The sequence below is a fragment of the Coturnix japonica genome, chromosome 1 (genome assembly GCF_054131305.1).
Source record: "Coturnix japonica strain WE chromosome 1, WE-NBRP24, whole genome shotgun sequence".
NCBI lineage: Eukaryota > Metazoa > Chordata > Aves > Galliformes > Phasianidae > Coturnix > Coturnix japonica.
The window spans coordinates 118,942,565-118,970,139 of record NC_140663.1 but is presented as its reverse complement, the minus strand read 5'-3'; the positions used below and the strand labels follow the sequence as shown (position 1 = coordinate 118,970,139).

Sequence of the window (27,575 nt, the reverse complement as noted above, 5' to 3'; positions counted from 1 at the left end):
ATATTTATCTCTCTTTTTTTTTTTTTAACCCCCCCCCACGCTTTAACTGTCATGTGGTAGAGGAATAAAAACTCAGATTACAAAACATTCCACAGTGGACAAAATGAATGAGAAGTGCAGTTGTATTTTCTTCCAGCCTTTCTTTCTGCTACACTTCTGTGAGCGTGGTTTGCTCTCATTTTCCAGGCAGAGAGAGTGATTTCACCAACTTCTGGGCCTGATTCTGCCTCGAGCAAACTTCTGCATTTCTCTGGATTTCATATGGTCTGAATCAAGCATGACAGAGATACAGATTAGGAAGAAGCAGCCTTCTCTTCCTTTTTCTGACCAAAAGATGAATGAGTATGGTACAAGATGAAAGGCAGTGGTGAGTCTAATGTAATTACTTTACATGGGTACGTTCATCCAAACTTATTTGATTTGCCTTCCAGCTACAAAAGAATTTCATTTGTCTTGGGCTTCCCAACATGTTCAAATGAGTCAAAGCATTAGGATCACAAAAGTGGTTGTTTTGCATTGAGAACTGTTTTTAGTGGCACACTGACTTAAATCAGTGGATCTCAAACAGATTTTGTATTGAAGTTTGGGATGGAGTTGAACCCAATTTTTACAACAAGAGCTGTGGTGTGTGAACAGATTTATAGGGCTGATCAGTAGCTGGAAGCATAGCCATTAATGTTTGAGCATCTAAGGATGTTATCTGGGAAACTGGAAAAGCAATTATCTGCTCAGAGAGATATTTAGAGGAAGAAAATAAAATCAAATACAAAATAAAGGCTTTGGGTAGTCAGTAGTTTGAGGGAAGAAGACTGGAGAGATACTTGAAGAGGAAGCTGCAGTAAACGGGATAACATTGGTCAGACAATAGTAGAATTAAGCTGAATAAAGTTGAAATCAGTCAGAGAACCCTGAGCCCTTCATCTTTTAAGCACTTTCTTTATCTAGGTTACAGGGTGCAAATGCTTGGCCTTTAAAAAAATCTGTATTACCAAGAAATGCATTTCTTTAAATTTGACCAAGCAGAAGATGTGCTAATGAAATGAAAACCTTGAGCCAGCTTAGCACCACAAGGCTTGGCCTTGCATCTCTTATTCAGATGAAAACCTGATGTTCCCTTGCAAAGGCCACCTGCCAGAAAGGTGATACTTTTCAGGAAACACATTAGTACATTTAAACAGGCTGTCTGTGAAAATGATAGTATCATTTATAAGGATAAGGAAGTTGGATATATTTTTAGTGTTTGCACATCAAAATGCAAAATGCAGATTGGACATTGGTGTCACATAAAGATTAGAGCAAGTATCAATCAACAACAAGATTAAAGGGAAAAGGCAGAGTAGCAGTTGAGTTGGATACACCTGTTCATAATGATATTTGTGTAAGGGTTGGTGATAAGAAACTCATACATCTTTATCTTGCTTATTCATGCTTGAAAGTGTGTGCAACTGAAGTCTATCTCATATGATAATACTATTGAAAGATGTGGTGTTTTCACCTTCGTGCTTTCTGTAAGGTACAAATGCTAAGAGCTTTAAGGGCAATTTAAAATATTCTTTCCTTAACACTGTGTAGGTCAAAGTACCTGCTCCAAAGTAATGCATTCTATTTATTTCCATGGAAACTACAGCAGATACAAAGAGCACAATAACACTCATTGGTAAAGCAAATTTTCAGCTGCAGAACACTATTGTTCAACACAGTCACCATTGTTATCTGTGCCTTTTTGCCAATGATGAACAAGAGTATGCATGCTGTGCTTGTAAAAATCTGCACCAGTGGAGTTGACCCACTGTCACAACTGAAACACACCATCTGCAGCCTCACTGTGCTCACATCCACTGTTTGCTCTCCAGAAATGTTCAGCAAACATTGATAAATGTCAATGAGTACCATTTTTTTTCTGCATGGAGGAATTCAGTGAAACGCTTTTGCTGTATACGCACTTCCGTGTCAGACACCATTTGGTCAGGCTGCCCTTCTGCTGCCATCTGTTACATGAGAACAAAATGTAATGGAATATTGATGGAAAGCTTCAGCCTCTGCTGCCATACCACCAACAGCCACCTATAATGTCAGAGGCCAACATCATAAAATAAGAGGCATTACTTTCGGAGCAACTCTTATCATTATCTGGATTTGAGATCCATCTCTTTATAAATAGAGTATATTCTCTGAACCTTATCTACACTGTCTGTAAAAATTTGTATTTGTAGCACACAATTGTAATGTGAAAGTCTTGAACACCTTACTCATTTTTGTCACTTTGAAAACATTTGAGGAGTTCTATTAAAACATAAATACGACTGATGAACTAATTGTAGCAACTTAGTCTTCATGAGATGTAGAAATATAAACACTTTTACAACACTTTTACACTTAGGGCTTTTTTTTTTTTTTTTTTTTTTTTTTTTAGGCTGGGATGTTATATTTCTTTCAGCTATCTAGGTCAAATCCTATTAGTTATTTATATTTAATAGGTTTATAAAGACTTTGAGTGTTTGGTACACACATTTATCCCCAAGTAATGAGCAGAGTGGCTATGCAGAGACCTGATGGATCTGGTAGTTGTCATGGCACTTGGTGTCAAGCAATGGAGCAATTCTAGCCCCATGCTGGGGGAATTAAAAATGAAAATGAGAAAGCTTAGGTCACACAATGTTGATTTTTCTTACGACTCCTACTTCCTCTGAGAAAAACAAATGCAATATTTTTAATGAGAAAAAAATCCCTCGGATACATTAGGCATTTAGAGATGTCAGCATTTTGTGTGACAGCTTATTTCTAGGTTGACCATGTTTCTGTTTATAAGCCATCATTAGAGGTTTATAATGGGAGGAGATGGTGTTCCAGGTGGTACGTGCGTACTGCCTATAGCAATATTCCTTAGAAACTAGCCAAATTTAACTCGGGTATGCAAATAAAATTACTTCAATGCGCTACAGCATTCAGTAAGGTTGATATGCAACGTCCTTAACAGTTTTGTAAGGGTAACCACTCATATGTCACCTCATTCTCCCTCTCTGTCTGCCTAGCCCTGCTCTGTGGATCCCATCACTCCAGCTGCTCATCTGCACCCAGTGGCATGCACAGCATGTGAGGGCTCTGGCCCACCTTGGCCTGCCTGCAGCTTGCACAAGGGCATGGCTCAGAGCAAACATGCTCTATATTCTGCATTATCCCACCCCCATGTATGAAGCACAACTTAAAAAACCTTGCCAGTTGTCACTAATTGTTAATGATTTCTCTAGAGGCACTCAGGGAAGGAGAGTGGTGGGCTCATATCAACACTGGGCTGATGCAGGGCAGTGTGGAGGTCTGGCTGTCAACAGGTCACAGTACCCTGTCAAAACTGTTGTTACCATAAAGGCTTTTTAATTTCTTTTCTTCTTTTGACCAGTTGGTAAAGAATAAGTATCTCTCCTAACCACAGGTCACACTGGAAAACCAGAAGCCTCCTAGCTGGCAGGTGAGTGTCTCTCCAGAAGGAACTCCATCTTCCATAGGTTCTCCATTGTATCTACCAGACCTGGGCATATCAACCTGGGCACATCGACCTGGGGCCAATCTTGTTTGATATCTTTATTGATTACCTGGACAAGGGGATTGAGTGCACCCTCAGGAAGTTTCAGATGACATCAAGTCGGAAGGAAGTGTCAATTTGCCTGGGGTATAGAAAAGCCCTATAGATGATCAGGACAGGCTGGATTGCTGAGCTGAGGCCAGTGAGTCAAAGTTGAACATACCTAAGTGCTAGGTACTGTACTTTTGCCACAACAATCCCAAACAATGCTACAGGTTTGGGACAGAGTGGCTGGAATACTGTGTGGAAGAAACAGACTTGGGGGTGTTGGTTGACGCTTGGCTGAACATGAGCAAAAGAGGCAAATGGCATCCTGGCATGTATCAGAAATAGTGCAGCCAGCAGGAGCAGGGAAGTAATCTGTACTCAGCTCGGGTGAGACTGCATCTTGGGTACTGTGCTCAGTTTTGGGCTCCTTGCTATGAGAAGGACATTGAGGACCTGGAGCCTGTCCAGGGGTGTGCTCCAGACCCCTCACCAACTGCCCAGGTCTGATGAGAAACAGCTGGGGGAATTGGCATTGCTCAGTGTGGAGAAGAGGAGGCTCAGGGGAGACCTTATTGCTTTTTACAACAACCTGAAAGGAGGTTGTGGCAAAGTGAGGCCCAGCCTCTTCTTATACATAACTAACAATAAGACAAGAGGGAATGGCCTCAAGATATGCTGGGGAAGATTCATGTTTGGTATTAAGAACATTTTTTTTCTTCAAAAGAGTGGTAAAACATTGGCACAATCTGCCTAGGGAGATGGCTGAATCACCAGGGTGCCAAAGGTGTTCAAGAAATATGTGGATGTTGTACTAAGGGACGTGGTTTAGTGAGGAAGTTTTGGTGGTAGGTGGGTGGTTGGACTGGATGATCTTGAAGGTCTCTTCCAACCTTGGTGATTCTATGGTTAAATCTATTATTAATTAAATCTACCAGCACACCCAACTGCTGTCTACACACCTACCTCTTAGGACATCCCAAACTATACCTCTTTTCCTGGTCTGTCACTGCAAATACATTCTTCATCTCATTTCTCAGGCACTAGAAATTTTCTGCTTTTTCTCCTTGACCTCTGCACATCTCTGTGCCACAGAATCTGCATCCTATTAGACTTCCAGTACTTTGAAGGATCCAAAACCCGCTGATACCATAGTTAATGATTTATTGCAGATTTGCCGCGTCTTTCCACCTCTCTTCCTTTGGGAACTTCATGCAGAGGTTTGGGTCTTACCCAAATACACTGTGCTGTACCCAGTTTTTGCAGTTCCATATTGGGGAAAAGATGGCTATGCTAAGGAGGAAATGTAAAGCTCCCACTGAGTTCTGAGAGAAAATGAATGTTCCATGGCTTTCCAGAAAGGACAGCTATTTTAAGTACTAATTCTTATGTTCTTCCCCATGGAGCAAGAAGGTTCAGAAATAGATTGTGCTGTAGATATTCAGATGGAAGATGGTGGAGTAGGTGAGAATGTCTTGCATACCTGCATCTTGGTCAGTAGACTCAGTATATTTAGTAATTCGTGGACAGTGAATTAGAGACAAAATGTATGGAAAGTGGAATATCAGTAGTTTGACTGCAGTACTCAAGCCTCAAACTGCTCTGTAACGCAAAAGCCTAAAAATGTTAAGTGGAAACAAATGTTCCGTGTTAATTTGGCTCATCTCCGAATTACCAGCAGCATGATCCTACAGGATTTCCCTTTTCCCAATGTGTGTTTGCAAATGTATATCTACATTTACTGGTTAGAATTTGGTGACAGGAATGATCTGAAATGAAATTATGAAATGCACTGCTTGGAACAGTCACTTATTTAGGATTAGGCACAGAAAAAATCTATCCAGTATGCTGTCAGGCCATGCTGCAGAAGAATGTCAATCTATATTCAATAAAGCTATTAAATATATATTTTTTAAATGTAGAATATATTTCAGTTCAGGAAATATGAACTTTATTATTGATTAAGCATTAGAGAAGAGATTATTCTCAATAAAGGGAAACATATTTTCTACTCAACTCTTTCTCTCTTGTGTTTTCATTAAGCAATTTAATGTGTCTGAAACTTACTTTGTATTTCCTCATTATTACTTTATATTACATCTTTGTGTCCATAGACTGAATGATATAATACCTAGCTAGGAAGGAGGTATGCCTTCTTATCAAACAAGTATAATTATTTCAGATCAACTTTACTCTTTTTATTGGGAAAAAAAGTTATTAAAAAAACCCTGTAAGAGGTGTTTCTTTTTGATCAAAGACTTTGGTACTCAGATTTTCCTTCTTCATATTCAGTAGAAAATACAAAGGTGTCCTGTTTATTTTGTAGAGCCCCTGTGTTGCACCATTAAAGTAAATGGGAAATTTGCCTCTAACTTTGATGAGAATATGATCAGACCCTACATCTGTATCAAAGAGCAGTATTCATCTTGGTGTAACAGAAAAGGTGCAAAGAAGTTTCAAATATCTGCCCATCATTCTTGCTTGATTAATTGAAACAAAGCGTATGTAGCAATGTTTTCTTAAAGCCAGTAAGAAAATGAACACGTCGGTGCTGAGGAACACAGAATTTCCAAAGAAAATAAATTTTCCTTCTTTTTCCACCTCCTTTTCTTGCAGAAATAATGCTTAACAATGACCATTTAAAAAAAAGGCCAATGAGAAAACAGTGAGAAAATGTTCTTAAACTCAGCATGAGGCAAATAAGCATGCAACAAAAAATTCCCCTTGCTTAAGAGTCTTCTCTGTTGGGTTGCATAGTGTAGAGTAGTGACAGCCTGGGTGTCAATCCATCTTGCTTCTGACATTCTGCAGAAGAAATTGTATGTGTGTATTAGATGTTCCCAGCAGTTCAATCATCCACACCACTGAGTGTAAGGGAAGACTTAGAGTCGATGAAGATGGGTTTCCACTGATTTCTTTGGGATTTGGCCTGGCATAGACCATAATCAATGATGGAAGATTTGATTTTGGGAGATGTCCCTTCATTAGAGATCATGTATCTGAAGATCAGGTCTAAATCATATAGAAAATTAACAAGCTCTGTTTGTTCCTACCTCTCTGTAAGTACAATACAAAACACTGTCTTTTGATCAAAATACTTTCCTCTAATCTAGCTAAAATCAAGGACCTTTTAATGTTAAAAAAACACCTGTGTTTCATAATAACGGGCAGAACCCAGCAAGCACTTGTGCAGATCTGGTAGCATATAACATAGTAACAAAATAGCTGCAAATAACCAGGTGCTGCTACAGGGACACAAAAAGAGCTGTAGCATGTGAACTAATTCTCAGTCTTCTGTGGTATCTTCACAAAAATCATGGGGGGTTATAAACATGGTTGAAGAAAAGGTTGGCCATGCTGGCATGCAATGAAAGGCTGAAGGTTACATGCTGAGCCTTTTCTTTAATTTCAGAAAACAGCTTTGTGATAAAAGTACTCAGGTGGTAAGGATTTGCTTTGCTCTCTCATAGGTGATCACTACAACCCTGGGGACATCATTTATCCCTTCTAGTGCCAGCATCCTATCCTCAAGACAGCGCTCTTGAATCTCCCTTTTCTTCCGAGAGAAACTTCTTTATGTTCCCAAGCTGCTCTGGCAGTGAGTGGTATGCAGCCTCGAGTCTCAGTGCTTAAAGCTGCAGCCTCAGCAAACCATTGGGCTCGTTTTCATTTTTCACAGTAAGAAACTTGTGGGTATTGGTAAAGGTCCAGTTCTCCAGACTTGTTTGTTGATGCTCAAGTAGCTGCGCTGCCCCCTCGGATGCCACATCCCCTTAACACCGCTCGTAGCAGTCGATGCCACCTAGCGGGTAAGAAAAAGAAAGGAGCTGTGGGAACTTCCTACCTTCCTGAGGACTTTGACCCAGTAATTGATACCGCAAAACTTCTAAGAGGTCCCCAGGCACAAATTAGTCACTCATACCTGCTTCTGTGCACTTTGCTTTGCGTTGCTGATAATGACCCGTGCCAGCAAGCTGGCGTATAACTGGTGGTTGAAAGTGTGGTTGTGGAAACTCATTTCATTTCCTTATACGCAAAAGCAAAAAGCATGAACGTGCAGTAGGTTACACAAGAAACCTTCCTCCCTCAGAAAAGAAATCATGTGCTGCACCGTGTCTACAGAGGCATTTATGTTTATTGTTTTCTGCAATTCAATGTAATTGTTTTTGAAGGAAATGCAACAGAGAGGCAATTGTGAGCTGGTGCAGGTCAGAAATGCAGACAAATACACTGGAAAAATCACTTAACTGTTTAAAGGAATGGAAAAAACCACACCAACCAAACTCCTGTAATCCATAGTGAGATAAAAATACACCTAAATCTCTCATTTCCCAGTTAATAAGATGACAATGACATTACAGGACAGCCTTGTCACAGATAAACTGATAAGTAAATGACAATCCATACTAGTAAATGAATATTCTTGACACAAGATGATTTTGATACAATTCTAGTAACACTCAAGTAGGTGGATCAGGAAACTGAAGAGCAGAGAGTTGAGTGATGTACTTGAGGTCATTGAGGAAGCGTTGTCAAACTGGCAGTCAAATTTGGGATGACAAGCCCTTCCTAATCATCTCAGCCTACTAAGCCATCTCCACACAGCTAAGGGTTACCTCACAGAGCATTTGAAGATTTTGCTTTAAAAATTAATCAATGCCAATACCAGCCTGTTTGAGGTAATTTGATATTTAATTATCAGGTTGTTTAACCCTTTCTACTGCCTCCTATCTAAAGCTCGCTTCTACTTGTAAGCAAAAAGTGTCTTTCCAAGTGTTCTATTTGGAAGGTGAACATACAAGATCTTGGTGTTTCCGAAATAAAACATTTCACTAAAATTATGTAGGAAAATGTCTTGACACTTTTGACATTTCTTCTTCATTTTCTATGCAAGAATTCATTAACAAAAGTAAAATGAATTGGTAAGACTCAGTGTGGTAGGAACAACTTACAATGTAATCTAAGTACAGTTGAATCTATGGGCTCTAAAAACCAAAAAGCAAAGGTTCCATGTCATGGCTGTTTGAAGATCTGACCATTTTTTGGTTGTAAAAGAGTTTCTGGAAGTATATGAATGGTGAAGCTGGGGTTCAACAGATTACAGATGAACTGGACTTTGTAAAACTGGGGTTTGCTTTGCTGAGCTAAACTTCGACTAAGACATGAATTTAGGCAATGCTGCACATAGCAAAGAAAATGCACATTCTCATGGTCTTCTATGGACTTCAGGTAAGGACCTCTGAGAGCATTTATGTGTAAGTACCAGCAGTCCAAATCGTTTGCCCTGTGGGAGTACAACCCCCAAAGCCCATCACACCATAGGTGTTCAGCCCTGTGAGCAATTGCCACAAGAGGCATTGAGTTGATAGAGACTATAACTGAGGCATGAAATGGTTACTGACAGCTATGAATATTCATATGCTCTGTCTGGTCTCTATCATGTCTTCTAGAAATCATTTTCTTGGGTGCTTTACTAGCATATGCCGTACAATATGGCTTTCCAAGAGAGGTTATAAATATAAACCAACGCACAAGCACACTTGTGCACAAGCACTCTTATAGCTTATGTACATATTTGATTATTATTGCTGTTATTATGTTAGGGTGGTTTCTTTTATATTCTCCCAGGCACACTAGTTTATTAATTTGATTTCTGTAGTCCTAAGTTTTTGATTTTATGATCTTCAGCTCTAATTCGAAAAGGTACTTAAGGAAAACGTTACATAAAGTTTCTGCAGAGATATACTTGGTTAGTGTGACTTTAAAGTAAAACAAGAGAAAAGGAGCTCTTAGTCACACAGAATCACAGAATCACAGAATTGTAGGGATTGTAAGGGACCTCCAGAGATCATTGAGTCCAACCCCCCTGCCAAAGCAGGTTCCCTACATCAGGTCACACAGGTAGGTGTCCAGGCAGGTCTTGAATATCTCCAAAGAACAACATTTTATGTCACCGTGGCTTATAAAATCCATCAGTTGTGGATACAAACAATCCCTTTAAAAACAAACAAACAAACAAACAAACAACAACACGGCAGCTTGGCTGGAGCTGCCTGGCTACTGAAAAGTAAGGACTTGGCAAAAATTTGGCTGTGCTCATCATGCATTTGACTACATCTGCGTGCCTTTTCTAATGCTGTTTGTGGCTTTGTCAATGATGCTGGATTTATTAATGTGTGGGTTTAGGGGTAAGTAATATGTGCAATGAAATATTAATGGGAACAGTCATTCTTTAGTTATCTATTTGTACCTTTTTTTCTCTCATTAAGTTTTGTCATCTAATCAAGGAGAAGAAATGTCTGCGTATTGATCTGAGACAAGGATTACCCAGTGTAAATTACAAATGTCAAATATGTAAAATAACTGATCCAAGAAAACCACCTCCTGTATGCTTGAGCTATTTGCAGCAGCTTCTGAAGAGCAGAGATGTCAGCAGAAATAAGAGCTGGTTCATGATAAAGGAAATACGTGTAATCCATTAGATACTTTACTTGTAATGAAAATCTCAGCCATCTTTTCTGGAGGAAACAATATAAGTTTTGTGATCTTTAGAAGATACATAGCTGTGGGATATATTATCTGACTTGATGAACCTGGCACAAAATGGACGCACAACTTCCTCAGAAAACAAACTGCAAGTTCTGAAGCACAGGGCAAGTCCCTGTAAAAATTCTGAACAGCAAATTCAGCCCCAGGAGTGCTTTTATCACAAGCAGCGTCCACTGTTAGTAACAAACTGCTGGGATCCATTCCTTATATATGCTTAGTTAAAGACTGGAAATTTATTCTTTATGAAATACATTCAGTCTCTCTGGTGGATCTGTCCATTACAGAAGGGAAACGGTGAAAAGCTGAGCACTGACCATGAGGATTTGGTGTGCTCTATGCACACGTTTGGAGGATATATGACAAAGTAGTGTGGCAGAAAAGGTTTTGTAATCCAAGTAGGGAAAAAATAAAGCAGTGTTGTGAGATTCATGGCTATGTACCTGCTTGTGACTCTTAAATGTGATGAGTCTCTCTGGGTAGAAAGTGCTTTCTATGTTTCTTTCCTTTGGAAGAGAGACTGGACTGCTGTTTCCCTGACTCTCATGTGGGCAGCGCAGCTGCTGGTGCTCTTTGCTGGGAACTGAGATGTTGAAGGTTAGGTAATAATTTTTATGCTCCTATCTTCCTGGACTAGTGTCCCTTCTCCTGTCATACTGCCCAATTGCTCCTCCTCTTGTCCCATAACACATGAAAGTGGTGGTGCTATAGCATGGGCTATGAATCCTCATCTGACATTGATGTTTCCCTGGGGCCTTAGAGACCTTAGCCTGAGAAGTCAGGGTTTTTATTAAACACCCTCCCTCCCAGCTTTTCCTATCAGTTAGTTTCAGTAACACTGTAAGCCAGATGGCTGCTGAGAATCCCATTTGAAGTGGCCGGCTCTCTTCCATGCATTTCATGGCAAATATTAGGTATGAACTGCAGATTTTGTCTCATAAACCAAATACCTGTGCAAAAAAAAAACCAAAAAAAAACCCATAAGAACAGCTGTATTGGGTCATAGTGTGGGTGCACATAGCTCCATAGCCAGGTTCAAAACAGAGAAAGAAGTTGCCTGTCATGCAGTAGCTAGTAGATCTAGTGGGGATAAAAAAAATTTACAGGGGATTCAGGAGAGAGTGGATAAGTTTTCAGAAGAGAAATCCCTTGGAGTTACTCGGCTGACAAACCTAATCAAACAGAAGCTCCCTGAAATGAAGATGGTTTGAGGTTAGCAGAGTTGCAGGGAAGCGTCACACGTACTTGACCTGCTCTTACTGATTCTCTAAGGATCTGCTGATGGCCATGGTTGCTCAGACTATCCCTTGCTCTGATCCAGAGTGATTGATGCTGGATGTTGTTCTGGCGGTGGCCAAAGGCAGGTCCTCGGGGAGAATTGTGAGAGGAACATCCCTGCCAGAGAGGTTTGTTCTCCAGCCTGCAGCAACGTGCACCACAGAGGTCTCCTTGACCAAGGCTGGCTGTGGGATTTGTAGCCCTGAATCATGACTGCTTTTCATGGGTGCAGCTGTATCAGCTAAGTGTAATTGATGTAAGTGCAGACTCAAGTTAAAAGAGCAGAAGACAAGCTGCAAGCAACAATTTAATGCATGAGATGAAACAGCCTTTGTTTCTGCCTTGTCTGAAAGTAATGGATCTAGAAAAGACTCTGTCACATCTCACTATCACCAGTGCAGTCATTGCATTCATGTAAATGAAGGAAATCAATTCTGTTTAAGATCATTCATTCTTGTAAGAGAGGTTGTCTAAATGAAGACAAGCCCTGATATTCAGCACAAAGCTGTGGGCACATCAGTGTTGAGCTGACTTGTGTCAGGCTTGACCAGCTGAGAGTTATGTGGCTGGCAGCGGGCTACCACCCATACCTACTCAAGCAAAGTCTCTACAGTGGGAAAAGTCAACCAGGTAGACCACAGAAGTCTGTGTTGGAAGCAGGACTGCATTGCTTGTCCTCCTATTTCATGCTTTAAACTACGTCAGGTTTACTTGCACTTGTCAATTTTAATAACCTCTGTAAGTGAAGTGGATTATAAAAGTAAATTGACTCAATTAAAAGACAAAGAGACTTACAGGTTGAATGTTGAGCTCTAACATGGGCTTTCAATGTAATATGAGGCTCTGGTTTAATGTCTGTAAAACTGGAATGCATTTGTCCCATCCATTTTATTTGTAAATTCTTTGAGACAATGTATATCATGCGCTACAGACTTTAGCCAGCATCTGGCACGTTTCTGGTTTTCCTCTGAAACTCTTTTATGGCAGTGCAAATACATAAATTGGAGTCTTCATGAATGTCCCAAACCTACTGAAATTAAAAAGATTTTTGGCAGAAACTGAAACAAGTTCATGAACCTGGGCAGCCTGGTCTGGTAGTTGGTGACTCTGCCCATGGCAGGGGGGTTGAAACTATATGATCTTTGAGGTCCTTTTCAACCCAGTCCATTCTATGATTCTATGAATTAAATGCTTGTGTTTCAGAAGGGAGGAAGAAGACTCCAGCTCTAAAATCTTGAAGACTCACTGTCCCTCTGACCCATTTCTGCAGCTCTTCTCAGTCAGTACTGAAAGCAGGCAGTGTGTTTCTGGGGATGGCCCTAGAGGACGAGGCTTTTTATGGACGATAATGTCTTTTTATCATGTGTGATTTTCAGTGCAGTTTTTTAACTTTAACAAATTCTGAGAGATTAAAGCACATCTTGACTTTGTAGAAGTGCACCAAAAATGAGTGTGTAGACTGACTGGAATTTGTCTCAGCCCAGCCATCAGTAATGAAGGTTTGAAGAGAGTGCAGCACACACGTGGAGTCCGGTTGCTGCTTTCTATTAGTTCCCACCTCCAGAGATCTGCACCCTGCTAGAAAGCTATGGCCTGCAAAGCATTAGGTACTAGTCTTTGTGATCTTCTGATCTTCACCTTCACTAATTACAATTTGAGCACCTCTTTGTGTGTGAGTGACTGGATGTCCATCACCAAGACAAGTCATATTTCAGTGTTTTCCCCTCAGGTTCCTACACTCTCAGCTTATTCAAGGCAGAGGCTGCCATTTGTAGTTAGAAGGACAGCAGCTGGGCCTGCTGCAGGTGTGATTATGGACAGTAGACTTTTGATTAGCTGTGTGAAGATTATTTAAGTTTTGGATTAACCACTTCGCCTGACACCTCATTTTCATTATGTTTTCTACCTCATTCTTCATATCAATTTTGTTTTTCAAAGTTTAATATATTTACTCTGTTCTTATGACATAATTTACATCTGTTTCATATTACCTATGTTCTTGCTTTATTTGGGTTATTCTCTTTCCAACCACCCTCATTTCCTCGAATAACTGAGAGCTCATTACATGAAGAATAATGAAAAAGCACAATGTATAATCAACACAAGATTATAAGATGGAGCATTAGGTCATTTTGTAGAAATACAGTGCTTCTGCTCACCTATTTACATCACTGTGGAGGGTTTTAAGTCCTTGATGAGGGACCGCAGCACCTCCTGCCTGCTTGTCATGTACTCGTTGCCAGCACTCTACCTCTGCCCACCTATGGATGTAACTTGGGAAAAGACATCTCTTGGGTGTTGCCAGCAAAAGAGCTTCTTCCTCAGGACTGAGGCTCTGGGGCAGTAAGCACTGCTGGCAGTAACCGTGTGATATCACAGGTTCAGAAGCAACAGAATAAAACAATAGCTCTTCTTTTGTCCTCACCTTTCTCTTAGGTAAACCCAAGCCATAACCGCAGGTGGATGAATTGTCATCCTGTGGTTTACCTGAAAAACCTGTAATGAGCTACCGTGGCAGACCTGCAAAATTAGGCATTTTTCGGCTAAGTAAAAGTTCTGTGAATCTTTGGAGCATGTGCTGTTTCTGAGTACTGTAGTCTCTTGCTTGTAATTCCCTGAGTCTCAGAACTCAATTAACTGTCTTTCAGAGCCAACATTCTTAATTCATGCAGAGATATTGCTTCTCTTATTTCTTCAATGATTAGCTAATGTCACTTAATTTCAGTGAGGGGCATGCATATTAAATGACCTGCTGCAATCAAAATGCTTTTTAGTTTTGAAGTTTCTTTAATGCTGTTACAAATGCCTTCTTTGTGATAACGTGTATTTATACAGCTGAGAATCTCTTCCTGTAGATCATTTCATTTGTGCAAATTACAAAAATGTAAGTACAAATAAATTAGGGAACACTGTCCTTCCTCATGAATAGTGAAAGCCAGAAAATTTACTTGTTACAGCCATAAGAAAAGATAATTCACTGGAGAATGGATGGCTTGGGAAAGGGATAATGGATAATAGAGTATGCAGGATTTCACCACCAGGACATCTGCACAAGTGCAGCACAAATGTCTAGTCCAGCAAATGTTAGTGTTTTTCCCATAGTAATCCACAAAAGTGAGCAAAACAGCAGGATATGCAAGAAATGGAATATAAAATAGCTTGGGAAAAAAAAAGTAACTATCAGCATTTAAAAAAATAACAGCAACATTTCTGAAAGGCTGCCTTCTAGGTGCAGATTGAAAAGAGCTTTTTCATAGCTACTTTCTCTTACACAGATGCTTTTTATGGTTACACCATCTGCCCACTGCAGGCAGGAGATGACTATGAGAGTCGTGACCCTTTTCTGGTCCAAAGGGGAGATTAAATCTGTGGCGCTGTAGTCACAGGAACATCTGCTTCTTGGTGCAAATCTGGACATACCGAGCCTTCTTCCTTGGGCAGAGATGTACCCATGGCATGAGGAATCAGGGGATCTCTGCTTCAGGGCAAGGTCACAGCCACAGAGTCCCAGATCTTACCCATCTCAATCACTGGACACTGAAATCAGATAAGGACTACAATACAGTATCTGTGCCATACTCCTCTCTTAGTCAGCATCTGGTCCAGGAGGTCCTGTCTGTTTTTTTTACCTGGGTCCACCCTTTAGTCTTTGCTCAGGTTTAAACTGCTGGGGTTTTTTTTGTTGTTTACCTTCTCCTTGCACTTCTTTTCTGTTTCTTTTTCATATTTGTGACACCCTTCAGAAAAGTAAGAGACAGAAGAATCCTAAAGCTTCTTTGCTTTGGTTGACGTCTGGAGACATTTGAACACTATTGTTTTGTTTTTTTTTTAGCTACTTTAAAATAATTTATTAGTTTCCTATCATGTTCCTATCGTTTTCACATACTTTTGGGGGGGTGGGGGTGGGTGGAATGTCATGCCTTGGTGTTTAAATATGGTGTTTCTATGAGCAGGCTGGTCAGTACTTTAGACTAATAAGCTGTTCCATGCCACTGCACTCTTTCTGGCAGGCTCTGCCAATAATGGATTGACTAACAATCCCTTAATCAAATATTTTATGGGCAGTTTTATGTTAGAATGGGGTGAACACTTAAACCTGTGGCTCTTAAATTGACCTGTGGGTTCTTAATCACTCTTAAACCACTTCTCATATTCATCCAGTGATGAATTTGTCCTTTTCCTACCATTTATGTTCTCCAAACATCTGGAAGCCCCTTTGACTTTATTGCTAAATCTATTTCCAGTGTAATATTTGGCTTTATGCATTCTTATGTCAGTGACATCCCGGTGAAATGCACACCTATAAAAAGGAATAAAATATCACCAGCTAGTCCCTAATGTGATGTGTTTCCCTTGTGTGTTTTTCTTTGCATCATAATAGGGAGCTCTGGCTTTTCTCTAACTTTCAGCTCGTGGTTTTTACCTTCCATTATTCAGGAAGTAGAATAAGTTTAGGTGGGTTATGCATCTTCTGAGATAGTTGTTTCAGGGATTTTTGTTTTCAAAGTATGCAGGGGGATAAAGTCCACAATACATGCCTGTGTCTTCCATTAGTATGGTGATATTCCTTGAAAGGGCCCTTCCCCGTTCTGCTGTTCTGGAAAGCTGGTCAAGAGAAAATTTCTGAGGAAATATCTGTAGAGTGGCCTCGAGTATTTTGGGATGCAAGTTGAGTAGCTGCCACTAGATGACAGTGTAATCTACTGATACAGTACCAAAATCAGCATTTCAATAGATTATAATACTGAATTTACTCTTTGCACCAGCAGTTATGACTTGTTTCATTGGATCCAGCCAGAGCCCTCTAGATTCAGACAAAAGTAAAATGGTCTGTTTATTTTATTTTTTTTTACACCCTAAATGTTACTGCTTGGGAGGTCAAAAGTATTGCTTCCAAGTCCTGGGTATGTGTTAGAGAAACAACTGGTAATAAATGGATTTCTCATTATTAAGATGTAACTCATCTCTAAATCTCTTGGGTAGCTGTTTGCACGGTACATTGCCCTTCTGACCTGGTGGGACTTTTCTTAGGTATCAAAGTCTGCACAAGAGGTGGAAGTGTTGAACCACGTCCCCGTTTACTAACTACATTACACATAAGCATCCTGGCAAGGAAACACAGGCAAACTGGTCTAATGGGAGGCCATACGTACCCTGTTGTTTTTAGCCTGATCTGAGTCAAGAATTTGTTCTCTCGTGCTTTTTTCATGATTTATTTCTGAAAGAGTTAAAATTTAAAAAGTGGTTAGTGTGAACTTTGGACTGCATGGATAACAGGAACAACGTTATTCTCTGTATTCACCTTCCTTATTCCTTGGCCTTGTGCTTTGCAAAAACAATGAATAAATGTAATTTTTAACAAAAGGGAGGGTAATTACAGATATTTTTTTGCACCTTTTTTATATCTCTGTTCACCTTCCTCATTTTCAGCTTGAAAATTACCTTGTTTTGTCCAGAACATGTTGAAAAGAGACTTTATGCAATAGAGTAGAATGATATTTGAACAACAGATGCAGCGTTGCTGTTCCAGCAGTGTCTGGGACAGTTACCTGTGGGTTAGTTTGTATTTTGATACACAGAAAGCATCATTTGTAAGTGGCCTTTAGGACTTAATTAATAACAACACCTTTGTTCGTAGCTGACATTTATTTCTAGGCTGCTCAGCGCTGTGAAAAAAACAGGTACTCCGCCACTGGAGTCACTTACCGCACAAGTTTTCATGGCATCATAAAAGGCAACAAAGAATCTAAACCCCCAAATGCTATAAAGTAAGCCTTTATTCCACCCCCACTTATTAATTTCAGTTTTGTATGTTAGTTTTTGGTTGAAGAGTGGTAAATATCTGAGAAGTGCCAGATTAAAATCCTCTGGGAGCAATGAGAATTAGCAGTGCAATTAGCCAGGTGAGGCAACCTCCACTGAAAACTGAAGAGCTTCAGTCTCCTAACGTGGCCTCTTGCAAGTCTACCAGCGCAGTGCATTGAAATTGGCCACATCATGTGGTTAACAAAGGCAAATTTCTGTTCAAAATCCTTGCACAGCAATGACACTGAGCCCTGACATGGATAACCACTGCAAATCACATTTTTGTGCATTTCTATTCCCTTGTACTACTGTCCTGCCAGAAGGCACAACTTAGAAAATATTTGTGCTACAAATGTATGTAATTAGAAGTACGGAAAATAATCAATATATGATCATAAATCTGAATGGGGATGGAAAAGTAAGCACGTGGACAAGACTAAGCTGTGAGTGAGAGGAGTGGACTCTCTGACTTGCTGCTGTTAGAGGCATATCCTCTGGGGACGTGTATCTGGCTGAACTCAGAGATCCACTGAATAAATTACTGGAAATAAAATTGATCAGAATGGGTGCACAGTGGTGCTTCCAAATCTGTGTCACAGTAGACGAAACAGTGATTTTTATCTTTTTAACCTGTTTTCCATCAGCAAAAGCCTTCCTGCTAATTCTGCCTTAAACCAGAAGCTGCTAGCACAGACAGTGACTGCGGTGGCTGTTTGTCTGAGTATCGATTGGGACCCAGGTTCAGCAGGAGGATGTGCAAATGTCTTGTGGCATGTCTGTGCAGGCAGGTCCGGGGGAAGCAGAGTGCTGTGCATCAAGCTTCTGCTGAAAGGACTTTGAGAGAGATGGAGGGGAAGGGAATTGCAAGTCTTTGCTGAAAGGCCCGTGTTTCCTCTTCTCTTTAGGGTGGTTCTCTGGCTTTCTCACTGTCTACTGCTGAGGTGCCAGCAGAAGCCGTGTGCTGAATGGCTGTGGCAGGGCCTCAATCATTTCCACATCTTTTTGCACACAAAAAATGCCTCACACTGTGAGATAAGACAATGCTTGCAGGAAAGTTTTTCCTTCCTTCCTTCCTTCCTTCCTTCCTTCCTTCCTTCCTTCCTTCCTTCCTTCCTTCCTTCCTTCCTTCCTTCCTTCCTTCCTTCCTTCCTTCCTTCCTTCCTTCCTTCCTTCCTTCCTTCCTTCCTTCCTTCCTTCCTTCCTTCCTTCCTTCCTTCCTTCCTTCCTTCCTTCCTTCCTTCCTTCCTTCCTTCCTTCCTTCCTTCCTTCCTTCCTTCCTTCCTTCCTTCCTTCCTTCCTTCCTTCCTTCCTTCCTTCCTTCCTTCCTTCCTTCCTTCCTTCCTTCCTTCCTTCCTTCCTTCCTTCCTTCCTTCCTTCCTTCCTTCCTTCCTTCCTTCCTTCCTTCCTTCCTTCCTTCCTTCCTTCCTTCCTTCCTTCCTTCCTTCCTTCCTTCCTTCCTTCCTTCCTTCCTTCCTTCCTTCCTTCCTTCCTTCCTTCCTTCCTTCCTTCCTTCCTTCCTTCCTTCCTTCCTTCCTTCCTTCCTTCCTTCCTTCCTTCCTTCCTTCCTTCCTTCCTTCCTTCCTTCCTTCCTTCCTTCCTTCCTTCCTTCCTTCCTTCCTTCCTTCCTTCCTTCCTTCCTTCCTTCCTTCCTTCCTTCCTTCCTTCCTTCCTTCCTTCCTTCCTTCCTTCCTTCCTTCCTTCCTTCCTTCCTTCCTTCCTTCCTTCCTTCCTTCCTTCCTTCCTTCCTTCCTTCCTTCCTTCCTTCCTTCCTTCCTTCCTTCCTTCCTTCCTTCCTTCCTTCCTTCCTTCCTTCCTTCCTTCCTTCCTTCCTTCCTTCCTTCCTTCCTTCCTTCCTTCCTTCCTTCCTTCCTTCCTTCCTTCCTTCCTTCCTTCCTTCCATTTCTGGCTTAAAACAAGCAGCAACTGTAGTGAAAAGGAAGCATTTTTAGTCCTGGAGGCCATACACAGCAGTGGTAGGGAGGGGAGGGCCCAGGTCTCTGAAGGCCTATGTGTTGTGGCGCTGCGGCTGCTGGACTTTCCTTCTCATGAGCTCACAGGAAAGCCCCATTGCTCCAGGTGGAAAAGAAAGACACTAACTGCCCAAGAATAGGGGTCTGAGCCTGGCGTGTGCCTCCTGGAATGCCACAGTTCCAGAGGCTTTTTAACCTTTGAAAAGGAGCAGTATTCAGCAGGACTCAGAGAACCGAGACAAGAAGCAGTGAGGAGTCTGACACATCTCACAATATGTCCCCTTGTGCATTCATGGGGAGAGCGGAAGTGCTGCCATTATTTATTTTCATGAACAGTGATTTGCTTGATAGCACTCCTATAGGTGTTTCACATACTTGTCCACACAACTTGCCCGCTATTCCTGTGGGAGAACGTGACAAGCATAGCTACATGACAAAAAAGATGTGTGAGAGTGGGATGGGAATTAGGCCAACTGAATGTTTTCTATGTGCGTTCAAATATGTTTGTTTGCGTGCATGCCACCCAGCATATAAAAGCTGTCTGCCCACTTCTGGTGTATGTGCCTGTAGAGAACTTCTTCAGCTTCAGCTTAAACCTACATGCTAACATCTAAGGGGAAAAAAACCAAGCTCTTGCTCCCAAGAGCTGTTTGTTTGAGTTGAGAAGGCAGATGCATGGCCTTGACAAGCCAAGGGTGCAAGTGGGTCAGAAATGATTGAACATCCCAGACTGCTGGATGTCATGTCCCATTTTCTTGGTGAATGCAGAATGAAACTTATGGATCTCAGAGGTGCACATACACACCGTTCTGTCTCACACTGACAGGCACATAAACTCCATTTGAAGAAAGCACCTGAAGAAAAGGTTTGTTTTAATGACAGACTGTCCTGCACGAAGGTGCCTGTAATTATGCAACTGCAGAATTAGAAATCCAGCAGCAGTCCATAATCTTCACTGACTTTAGAATGAACTGAAAATGTACAAATAATTCTTAAAACAAACAGTTCAAATCAGGCAAAGGAAGTAATGACCCTAAGTTTAAAATCCAGACACACACACACAAAAGAGCACCTTCCTCAAAAAATCAAACCTTTCTGTTGATAGAGGTTTCCTTGAAATACTACCTTTGTAGATAGCACGTAGATCCTGAAAACATGTCTCTTCTGTGTTTTGTATATGATGTATGATTCACATAGGGGGACGTACCATGGACTTTTCTGATCCGGAATCATTTTCTATCTCTGCTTTGCCTTCATTTGTGTACATGTAAATCCCAACAGTGGCAGAGAGGTAAGGAAACAGCCCACTAATATCTTGCAGTTGTCAGATGTCTGTCTTATTACCCCAAACTTCTCCTCCTAGCTAGTTTAATCAAAATATATGTTGTCCATCACTGGCATCCAGAAGAAAACATAGCACCCTCCAAAGCCTATTACTAAAGTAGGGATAGAAGTGCTATCTTTTTAATTTTAAATGTGTGAGCAATGTTTTATCAGGTCACAGCTACAAGCACCTGAAAAAACTTTTATGCATTCCTCATCTTGGAGTGTCAGAGCACAGCTGCTGGACAGTACTCAGTTTTACCCTCTTCTCCAAGACTTCTGAACTTAGGATCCAAGTCCTTCTGAACCAACCAAATGCATACAGGCTGTAAACCTTGGAATAAAAAGTTGCACACTGCCTTATGGGAGAGGCACAAGGTCCCCATGTTTCTGACATCTGACGAGAAGAAAGGTAAAAGTTACAACATTGCAGAATGAATGAAAAGCCACAGGGTGTTATTACTGGTCAGTGTAATAGGAGCAATTGAGGATGGTGGAGCCTGCTGAAGGAAGTGAGAATTTCCCCAGTTTCAGATTATTAAAAAAACCCATAAAATGGCATTATGGCATTGCCTTTTCAGTAATGCTGCACTGCATTAATGTCTTCCTATTTATAGCCTCAGTTTACTCTTAACAAAGTCCCTACTTTCTGCCCGCGAAGTATTCCCTAGGGAATTGTCCAATCTAGCTTTAAATAACTTGAGCAACTGTGCTTCCATCATTTACCTTTGGATATGATTACTTGGCCTAATAGTAATAATTGTGAGAATTCTGGAGGATTTGGTTTATGATGATGTTTGCAGACTGAATTCAGCAATTCTGTGTATAGGAGTTTGACCGTAAATTACAGCATTCTGTTTTTTACTGAGATTTGAATGAACCAATTCAGATGCCTTGCAGCACATTTTGAATGGGAGGTTAGTGCCTAAACAGCCTTAATAACTTCTCTCTAAGTGAATATTCACTGCTAACTACTAGCAAGACCTTCAATTCTGTGATTCTACTACCTGGCCCTGGTACAATACTGTGTGGAATTGCCCTCCTTGCTCAATGGCTTTCTCTCAGCCTGTTTTTTTGCAGAGGACTGGTGGAAGCATGGCTCACACCTAGCAGAGCAAGAGTTACAGCAAGTGTGTATAAGGAGGATATCTTTTTTATAGCTCTTTCCTTGAGGTTGAATGAGAAGGAATTAGACTCACACTTACTATTGCTTGGTAATACTGCAGATAAATGTCTGTACACAGACTTTTCATTGAAAACACCAACTCTCTGATACAATCCCACCAGTTGGCCAAATGTCAGATACCAGATCTCGCTCACTTCTCAGGCTGCAGCTGAGGAACAACATGTCTGTGTTACAGACAGATTTCTTTACGGTTTAAAACCAAAAGAGCGTAAGATGTCTTCTTTACTGAAGCCAAAATTCACTCTTAATAAGTAGGGTTTTCTGCAATACCCATGAGTGAGACTTGGGACTGTCAGAAAGATAAGGCTTAGTGATAGATTTTAGAAAAAAGGATTAGTTAGGTAGCAAAGATAGCACAGTTTACCCATTACCCTGGCAGGATGGTTCGCCCTTAATGGAACTTGCAGTTCTTTAGAAGTTTCATGGCAGAGTTCATGAAAAAGTAGAGACTTTTGAATTGAGCCCAAACTGAGAAAGAAATGGAGTTCTGGCCAACGGCCAGTGTTTTCAGAATTGTTGATCAAAGATAAGCTTTATCACAGTTGGTCTTTAGAAAAATACTGACATATCAGAGAAAAAATGAACTAAAACAGATGGAATTTGAGCCCTTACAGTTTGAGCTGAGCTGCCTTTTTCTTTCTTCTTTTCTTTCTCCCTCTCTCTCCTCTTTTGTTTTGTTTTTGTTTTTGTTTTTGCCCTGTGATCACACACAGATAGAAAAAAAGGGGAAAAAAAGGGCGGTGATACAGGTGTAAAATTTGTTGTAAGTCACAAACGCTTGAGGGTCTTTAAGGAGTAGAACAGATATAAAGCCTATGTTCATCCTTAACAGTTACTCATTCCTGTGGTGGTTGGGAATGATTAAGTCATTCTTACTGTAGTGGAAGCTGAGATCAGGCTCTGCTTCTCCTATAGCTCTTTAAAGGTGAAGCTGCTATAATTACTGTAATAAATGTAATGAACTATAGAGAAGTGCAGTCCACAGTAGAGTTACTACATGCATGTTGGCTAATCAGAACCACCAAATCTATTCCTTGGATGTGCTTTCTGGGTTTAACCATCAGTGTGAGCATGGCACACTGTTAGGAGAGCAGAGAGAATATGTGGGAAAATATAGACATTGTTAACTGCATCGCATTCTCAGCCCACTTGATTTCTGGCAATTCTTTTCTAGCACTCTCAAGGCTGTAGAGCTACAAGTTGGAACTGTGTGGAGATTTAGGGCAGAAGGGACCTCTGAAGGTTATTCAGTCCACAGCACGTATACTTGTGAGTGCTCAGGACCCTCTCAGTTGTGTTTTGAATGTCTACAAGTACACATACATTGCACAGCCTCTCTGTGCAGCCTGCTTTGGTCCATAACTACTCTCACTGTGAAATATTTCTTCTCAGATGCAATCAGAATTTTTGTAATCCTATTTATTACTTTCTGCTTAAAGCCCTTCTTTGTTTTTAGAAGAGTTCAAACAGCTTCTGACTTTTTCAGCAGACATTCTCTTTATAAAAAGGGATATCATCTGATGAGGAGAGCAGAGATATGCCAAGTGACATATATAACCAGTCACAAAATTTGGTCTTTTAATTTTAAAGGTCAAAAGCCCTGTGAAACACTCATTATGAATATTGGTGGAAAAATCTGTAAACCCAAATATATTCCTAAAAGCAGTCAGTCAAACAATTACAAAGAGCAGACAAGCTCAGAAAAAGATCTTGCTCCATGTGTGGAGAATTTGCAAAGGATAAAAGAAAAGGCCCCAACGTTGGAGCTCATTGTCTGCAGCCTGTTCTTATTAGGGTGAGCACACTAGAGTCAATGGGAACCACATACAGGTTCTAGAAGGGGTAGATTTGGCTCTGAAAAATAAGATGATGCGTTGAAGCCCTTTGCATTTCTGCTTATTGCTTGGTACTCCTTTTCTGTGATTAAAATTTAACTCGTTGAAGAAATGACTATTTTTTTTACTCAGATATTTCTGGATTAGACATGCTAACCTCTATTCCTTTTTTTGCCATGACACCTTCAGAAATATATCTTGCACAAGCACAAGAAAAGGAATGAGGCTCTTGCTCACTGGTTGCAAATGAAGAAATGGCATCTTACAAGAGGAACTGTACAAGGGCAAACTGATCTTACAGACAGATGGCTGCAGAATAAATGCTACATATATATGACATACACTACGTAATTCTGAAAAAGCCAATGGATTTACTGTCAAAACAAAGAGGGCAAGGGTGTGAAATTTCATCTGTTTCTGTTTCATTTGGTAAAAAAAAATAAAATCCTCTCACAATACAGGAATTTTGAACCACGATGAGCAAAATGAATTTGAAAACTATGTAAAAATACAGAGGCAGGCCTGCTTAGCATCACAGTTTAAATCACCCCTTTATTTCCACTGAAACTAAACTCAAATTCTGACGTGCTTTTTTTTGAAATTCATTATGTCAACATAAGTAGGTGCAGCTTATCATCACTTAGATGGTTGTTATTTTTTAGCTGTTTAATTCATTGACTCACATCCGGCAATAATTCATGCAAAATGGGCTCTGAACTCCTTTGCAATATGCAGATTTGTGTGCAAATGAGCGTTACCTATGGTGTTCACACTGAAGCGTTTTTCTTTGATGTACATTTCTGACATTCTGAGATTGTAAAGAAGAAAATAACTTTAAAAATTTTAAGAAACCTTAATTGAAGTTAACATAAAAGAAGATACATGGTGTTAATTGGTCTGTTTCAGGAATAATTTGGGCCTTTGAGACCATGTCCCTTACCCCCCGCCAAAGTGTCAAGACTCACATCTTTAATTCAACAATCTTTGTATTAATTACCTCTGGATAAGGTAAGCTTTGATTGGGAGTCTTTTATTGTAAAATTACAGTACATTGCCTGCTTTAAGATAAATAAATTAGGGTTGAACTTGAAAAAAAATTCTCCATCCAGCTGTGAATGGGAAAGTGAATTTGAGTATCAAATGCTAGATGAAAGAACAGTTTTCATGAGACTTTCTTAATGGGGGAAAAGTGTTTTCTTTTGGTTTTTCTTTTTCCGTTGTTTTTTTTGAACGTTGAAAAATACTATCTTCATCAAGAGATAGAAACGCATTCCAGGGTTGCCAATGTTTTTGTACCAACTTTTTTTCCCCATAGGAACTCAACTTTCTTTTCTAAGAGTGATTTCCCAGCATCCAGTGAATCTGTCACAGAGTGATCTGATCAATCAGCTAGGTATGACCCTAGTTTCCCTGTTCCTACTTATATCTAGTTGGCTGTGCATTAAAGCCAGAACTTCATTTTCTTTTCAGAGATGGGAGGAATGAAACTGAAGAGGACTTGAACAAGACTAGCTGCAAGGCTTGGAAAGCTGCAGGCAATGTTGGAAGCATAAACACAACTTGTGTTCCTGACTCATCCCAGAAGAGGACTGGCGATCCCTCATCTTGTCATAATGGAGATGCTCAGTTGTGTTTGGAGGCTGGGACCTGTGTGCTCAAGAGACAGTGTACTTTGTGTGTGGGTAACAGGGCAAACTCCAGCATGCTGCCTGTACGTATGCCTCCGTTGCAATGAAGTGCTTTGAAACATTGCACTGGTGAATGTTGATGGGGTTTTTCAGCCTATAGGTTTAGTTCTCACCTTAGAGTTGTCAGTGTGACTTCTCCAGATCAGTGAGTTGTGCCGTGAGCTCTCGTGGGAGCTAACACACATATCATCTGAGGGAAGCAAAAGTGTTACATAAAATATTAGCTTTGATGTTTCAAAGCCAGACCTATGAAGATGGTAATGTCCAAAGAGTTGGCATACTACAGTTTCAGAGCTGACACCATAGTGGTTTCACTGGACTTCAGCAGAAAGACACACCTGATGGCTCTTCAAAAGATTTTCTGCATGTACAAAAGACCTAATGGTACAGGTCCATTTTTTTGTTCCTACCTGACAGCGTCTTTCACCTTGTCTCCCCTTTTGGGATCCTTTGCTTGGTGCAGAGCAGTCCCAGTTGCCCAGTTAGCTCAGAAGGTGCGTCAGTGGTAACGGGATGCTGGAAGCTTCAGTTTTGCCATCAGAGCTATTAACTGTGTCAGTATATCAGATTAAAGTCTGTGTTTTTGAAGTGGTGTGTGTATATAGTCACCACTGCTTGGCCCCCTACTTTACACAGAAATCTGCTGAACTGAAAGATAACCAGGAGAAAAGAGGCCAGTCCTTTTTTATCAGAAAGCCTAAAAATGTTGACGCAGCAAGACAGAACACCTATTCAATCCACCCCCACTCTGGATGGTGAAAGGTACCACCATCACCTTGAAAACACTGTGGAAGCTCGACCCAAGAGCTGCATGCATGCTGCTGTGGATCATTGTGCTAGGCCACTGAGATTTTCATCCTACTACGTTTTCTCATCCCCTAGAGGCAGACTTGTCAAGAAGCCTTTTGTCTGGCACAGTGTTTTCAAATCCAAACTCTGATAATTATCTGTGGTTCTGCTGCCGACTTGAAAGGCAATTGCTAGGCATTGAATCCCCACTCCCTTCAGTACAAAAATTAAGAGTAAGGAGAAGAAGCATTTCTGTGCCTGCTTCTCTCTCCAACACTTGACACCAAATGCACATGTGAGGCTGACCGTCAAAGATAAATGAGTTCAATAGAAAAGAGCAGGCGCATACTTGGATCTCCATGTAATACAGTACAAATCAGTAGAAAGTGCAACACAAAGGCTTTGCATGGCAGACTCTGCTAATCAGAAGAGGTGAGTGTTTTAGCATATTTAAACGAGGTGAGGGCATCCACTAATCAAACAACAGAATCCAGAGGTACTGAAAGAGCAAGGGAAAGGCTGTTGCTTAAAACTTTTCCACACGGATGGCGTATTTTTGAAATATCATTAAATGTGATGATCTAGGTTTATAGGAAGATAATGAGCTAAGTAACAAATATGTCAAAACTAAACTATTAAACACTGTAATTATGCTGGATACAGATTAGTTGCTGAAAAAGTTTCCCATTACTGCACTCCAACTGTCAGGAAAGTGCAGTAAAATAATGGGTTTTCTTTTCATTTGATTGATTTAGCATAAGGTACCATGTGGTAACTTTTTAACAGCCTTCATGGGATGCAATAAAAATTGCATCGGAAGCCTACATCTTCTCCAATATAAATTGGTGCAAAGTATACATAAGTGATAAAAACTCATTTTTCATACACAAGACTTTAAAAGCTTTCACACTGTCCAAGTACAATGTTTAAAAACTATTACATTTATAGTTTCTCTTACAGTCTTCTACCTTTCTCTACTGTTTTTCAAATCAAGGCCAGGTTACCGTAGCATTCATTGCAGTAGCAATACTTTTTGTTAATCAGTCAGGAAAGAGAATTAGTTTTACATCAACATTTTAAAGATATATTTTCTTAAAACCTCCTCGGGAAAAGAAATTACCTTTTACTGAGAATTGTACAATGTGTACAAGCTTCCTAGGCCAATAGATCATTGCCATCTGAGTATAACAAAGGTTAGTTAGCAGTCATGGGTTTTCTTTGGGAATATTGCCTTCACAGAAGCAGATCTCAAAGGAGATGAGCTTATTTTAAGCAGATATTCATTAGAAAGCTGCTAAACCACTAGAGACATTCTGGATACAAAATAGGATATCTGGCCTCTGTTTTCTTTTGTAGGTAATAAGAGACAATATCTATGAACACAATCAGAACCTCTGATTTATTGCTATGGTAGGTTATACTGCGTCAGGTGACATTCTTAACTTTTTTGTCTATTTCTTTAGAAGAATGGTTTTATTGGGTTTTAAGCACATGAGAGCATCAGACTATTAGCCTGAAAACTGGTGTCTTTCTCTACTTATTAAAGTGATGCCACCTTCTGGAGATGCCCTGGATTTGCCATAGCTGCTT

The 27,575-nt window shown here is 40.5% G+C and overlaps 1 long non-coding RNA gene across 1 annotated transcript; it reads left to right on the top strand.

Annotated features, from left to right (window-relative positions):
• The first annotated feature begins 72 nt into the window (after window positions 1-72).
• LOC146762662 (uncharacterized) lies at window positions 73-27,347 on the top strand. The gene is made up of 4 exons (XR_014942331.1): window positions 73-367; window positions 24,415-24,516; window positions 24,824-24,901; window positions 24,979-27,347. It is a non-coding gene; the product is annotated as an uncharacterized LOC146762662 (long non-coding RNA).
• The last annotated feature ends 228 nt before the right edge of the window (window positions 27,348-27,575 follow it).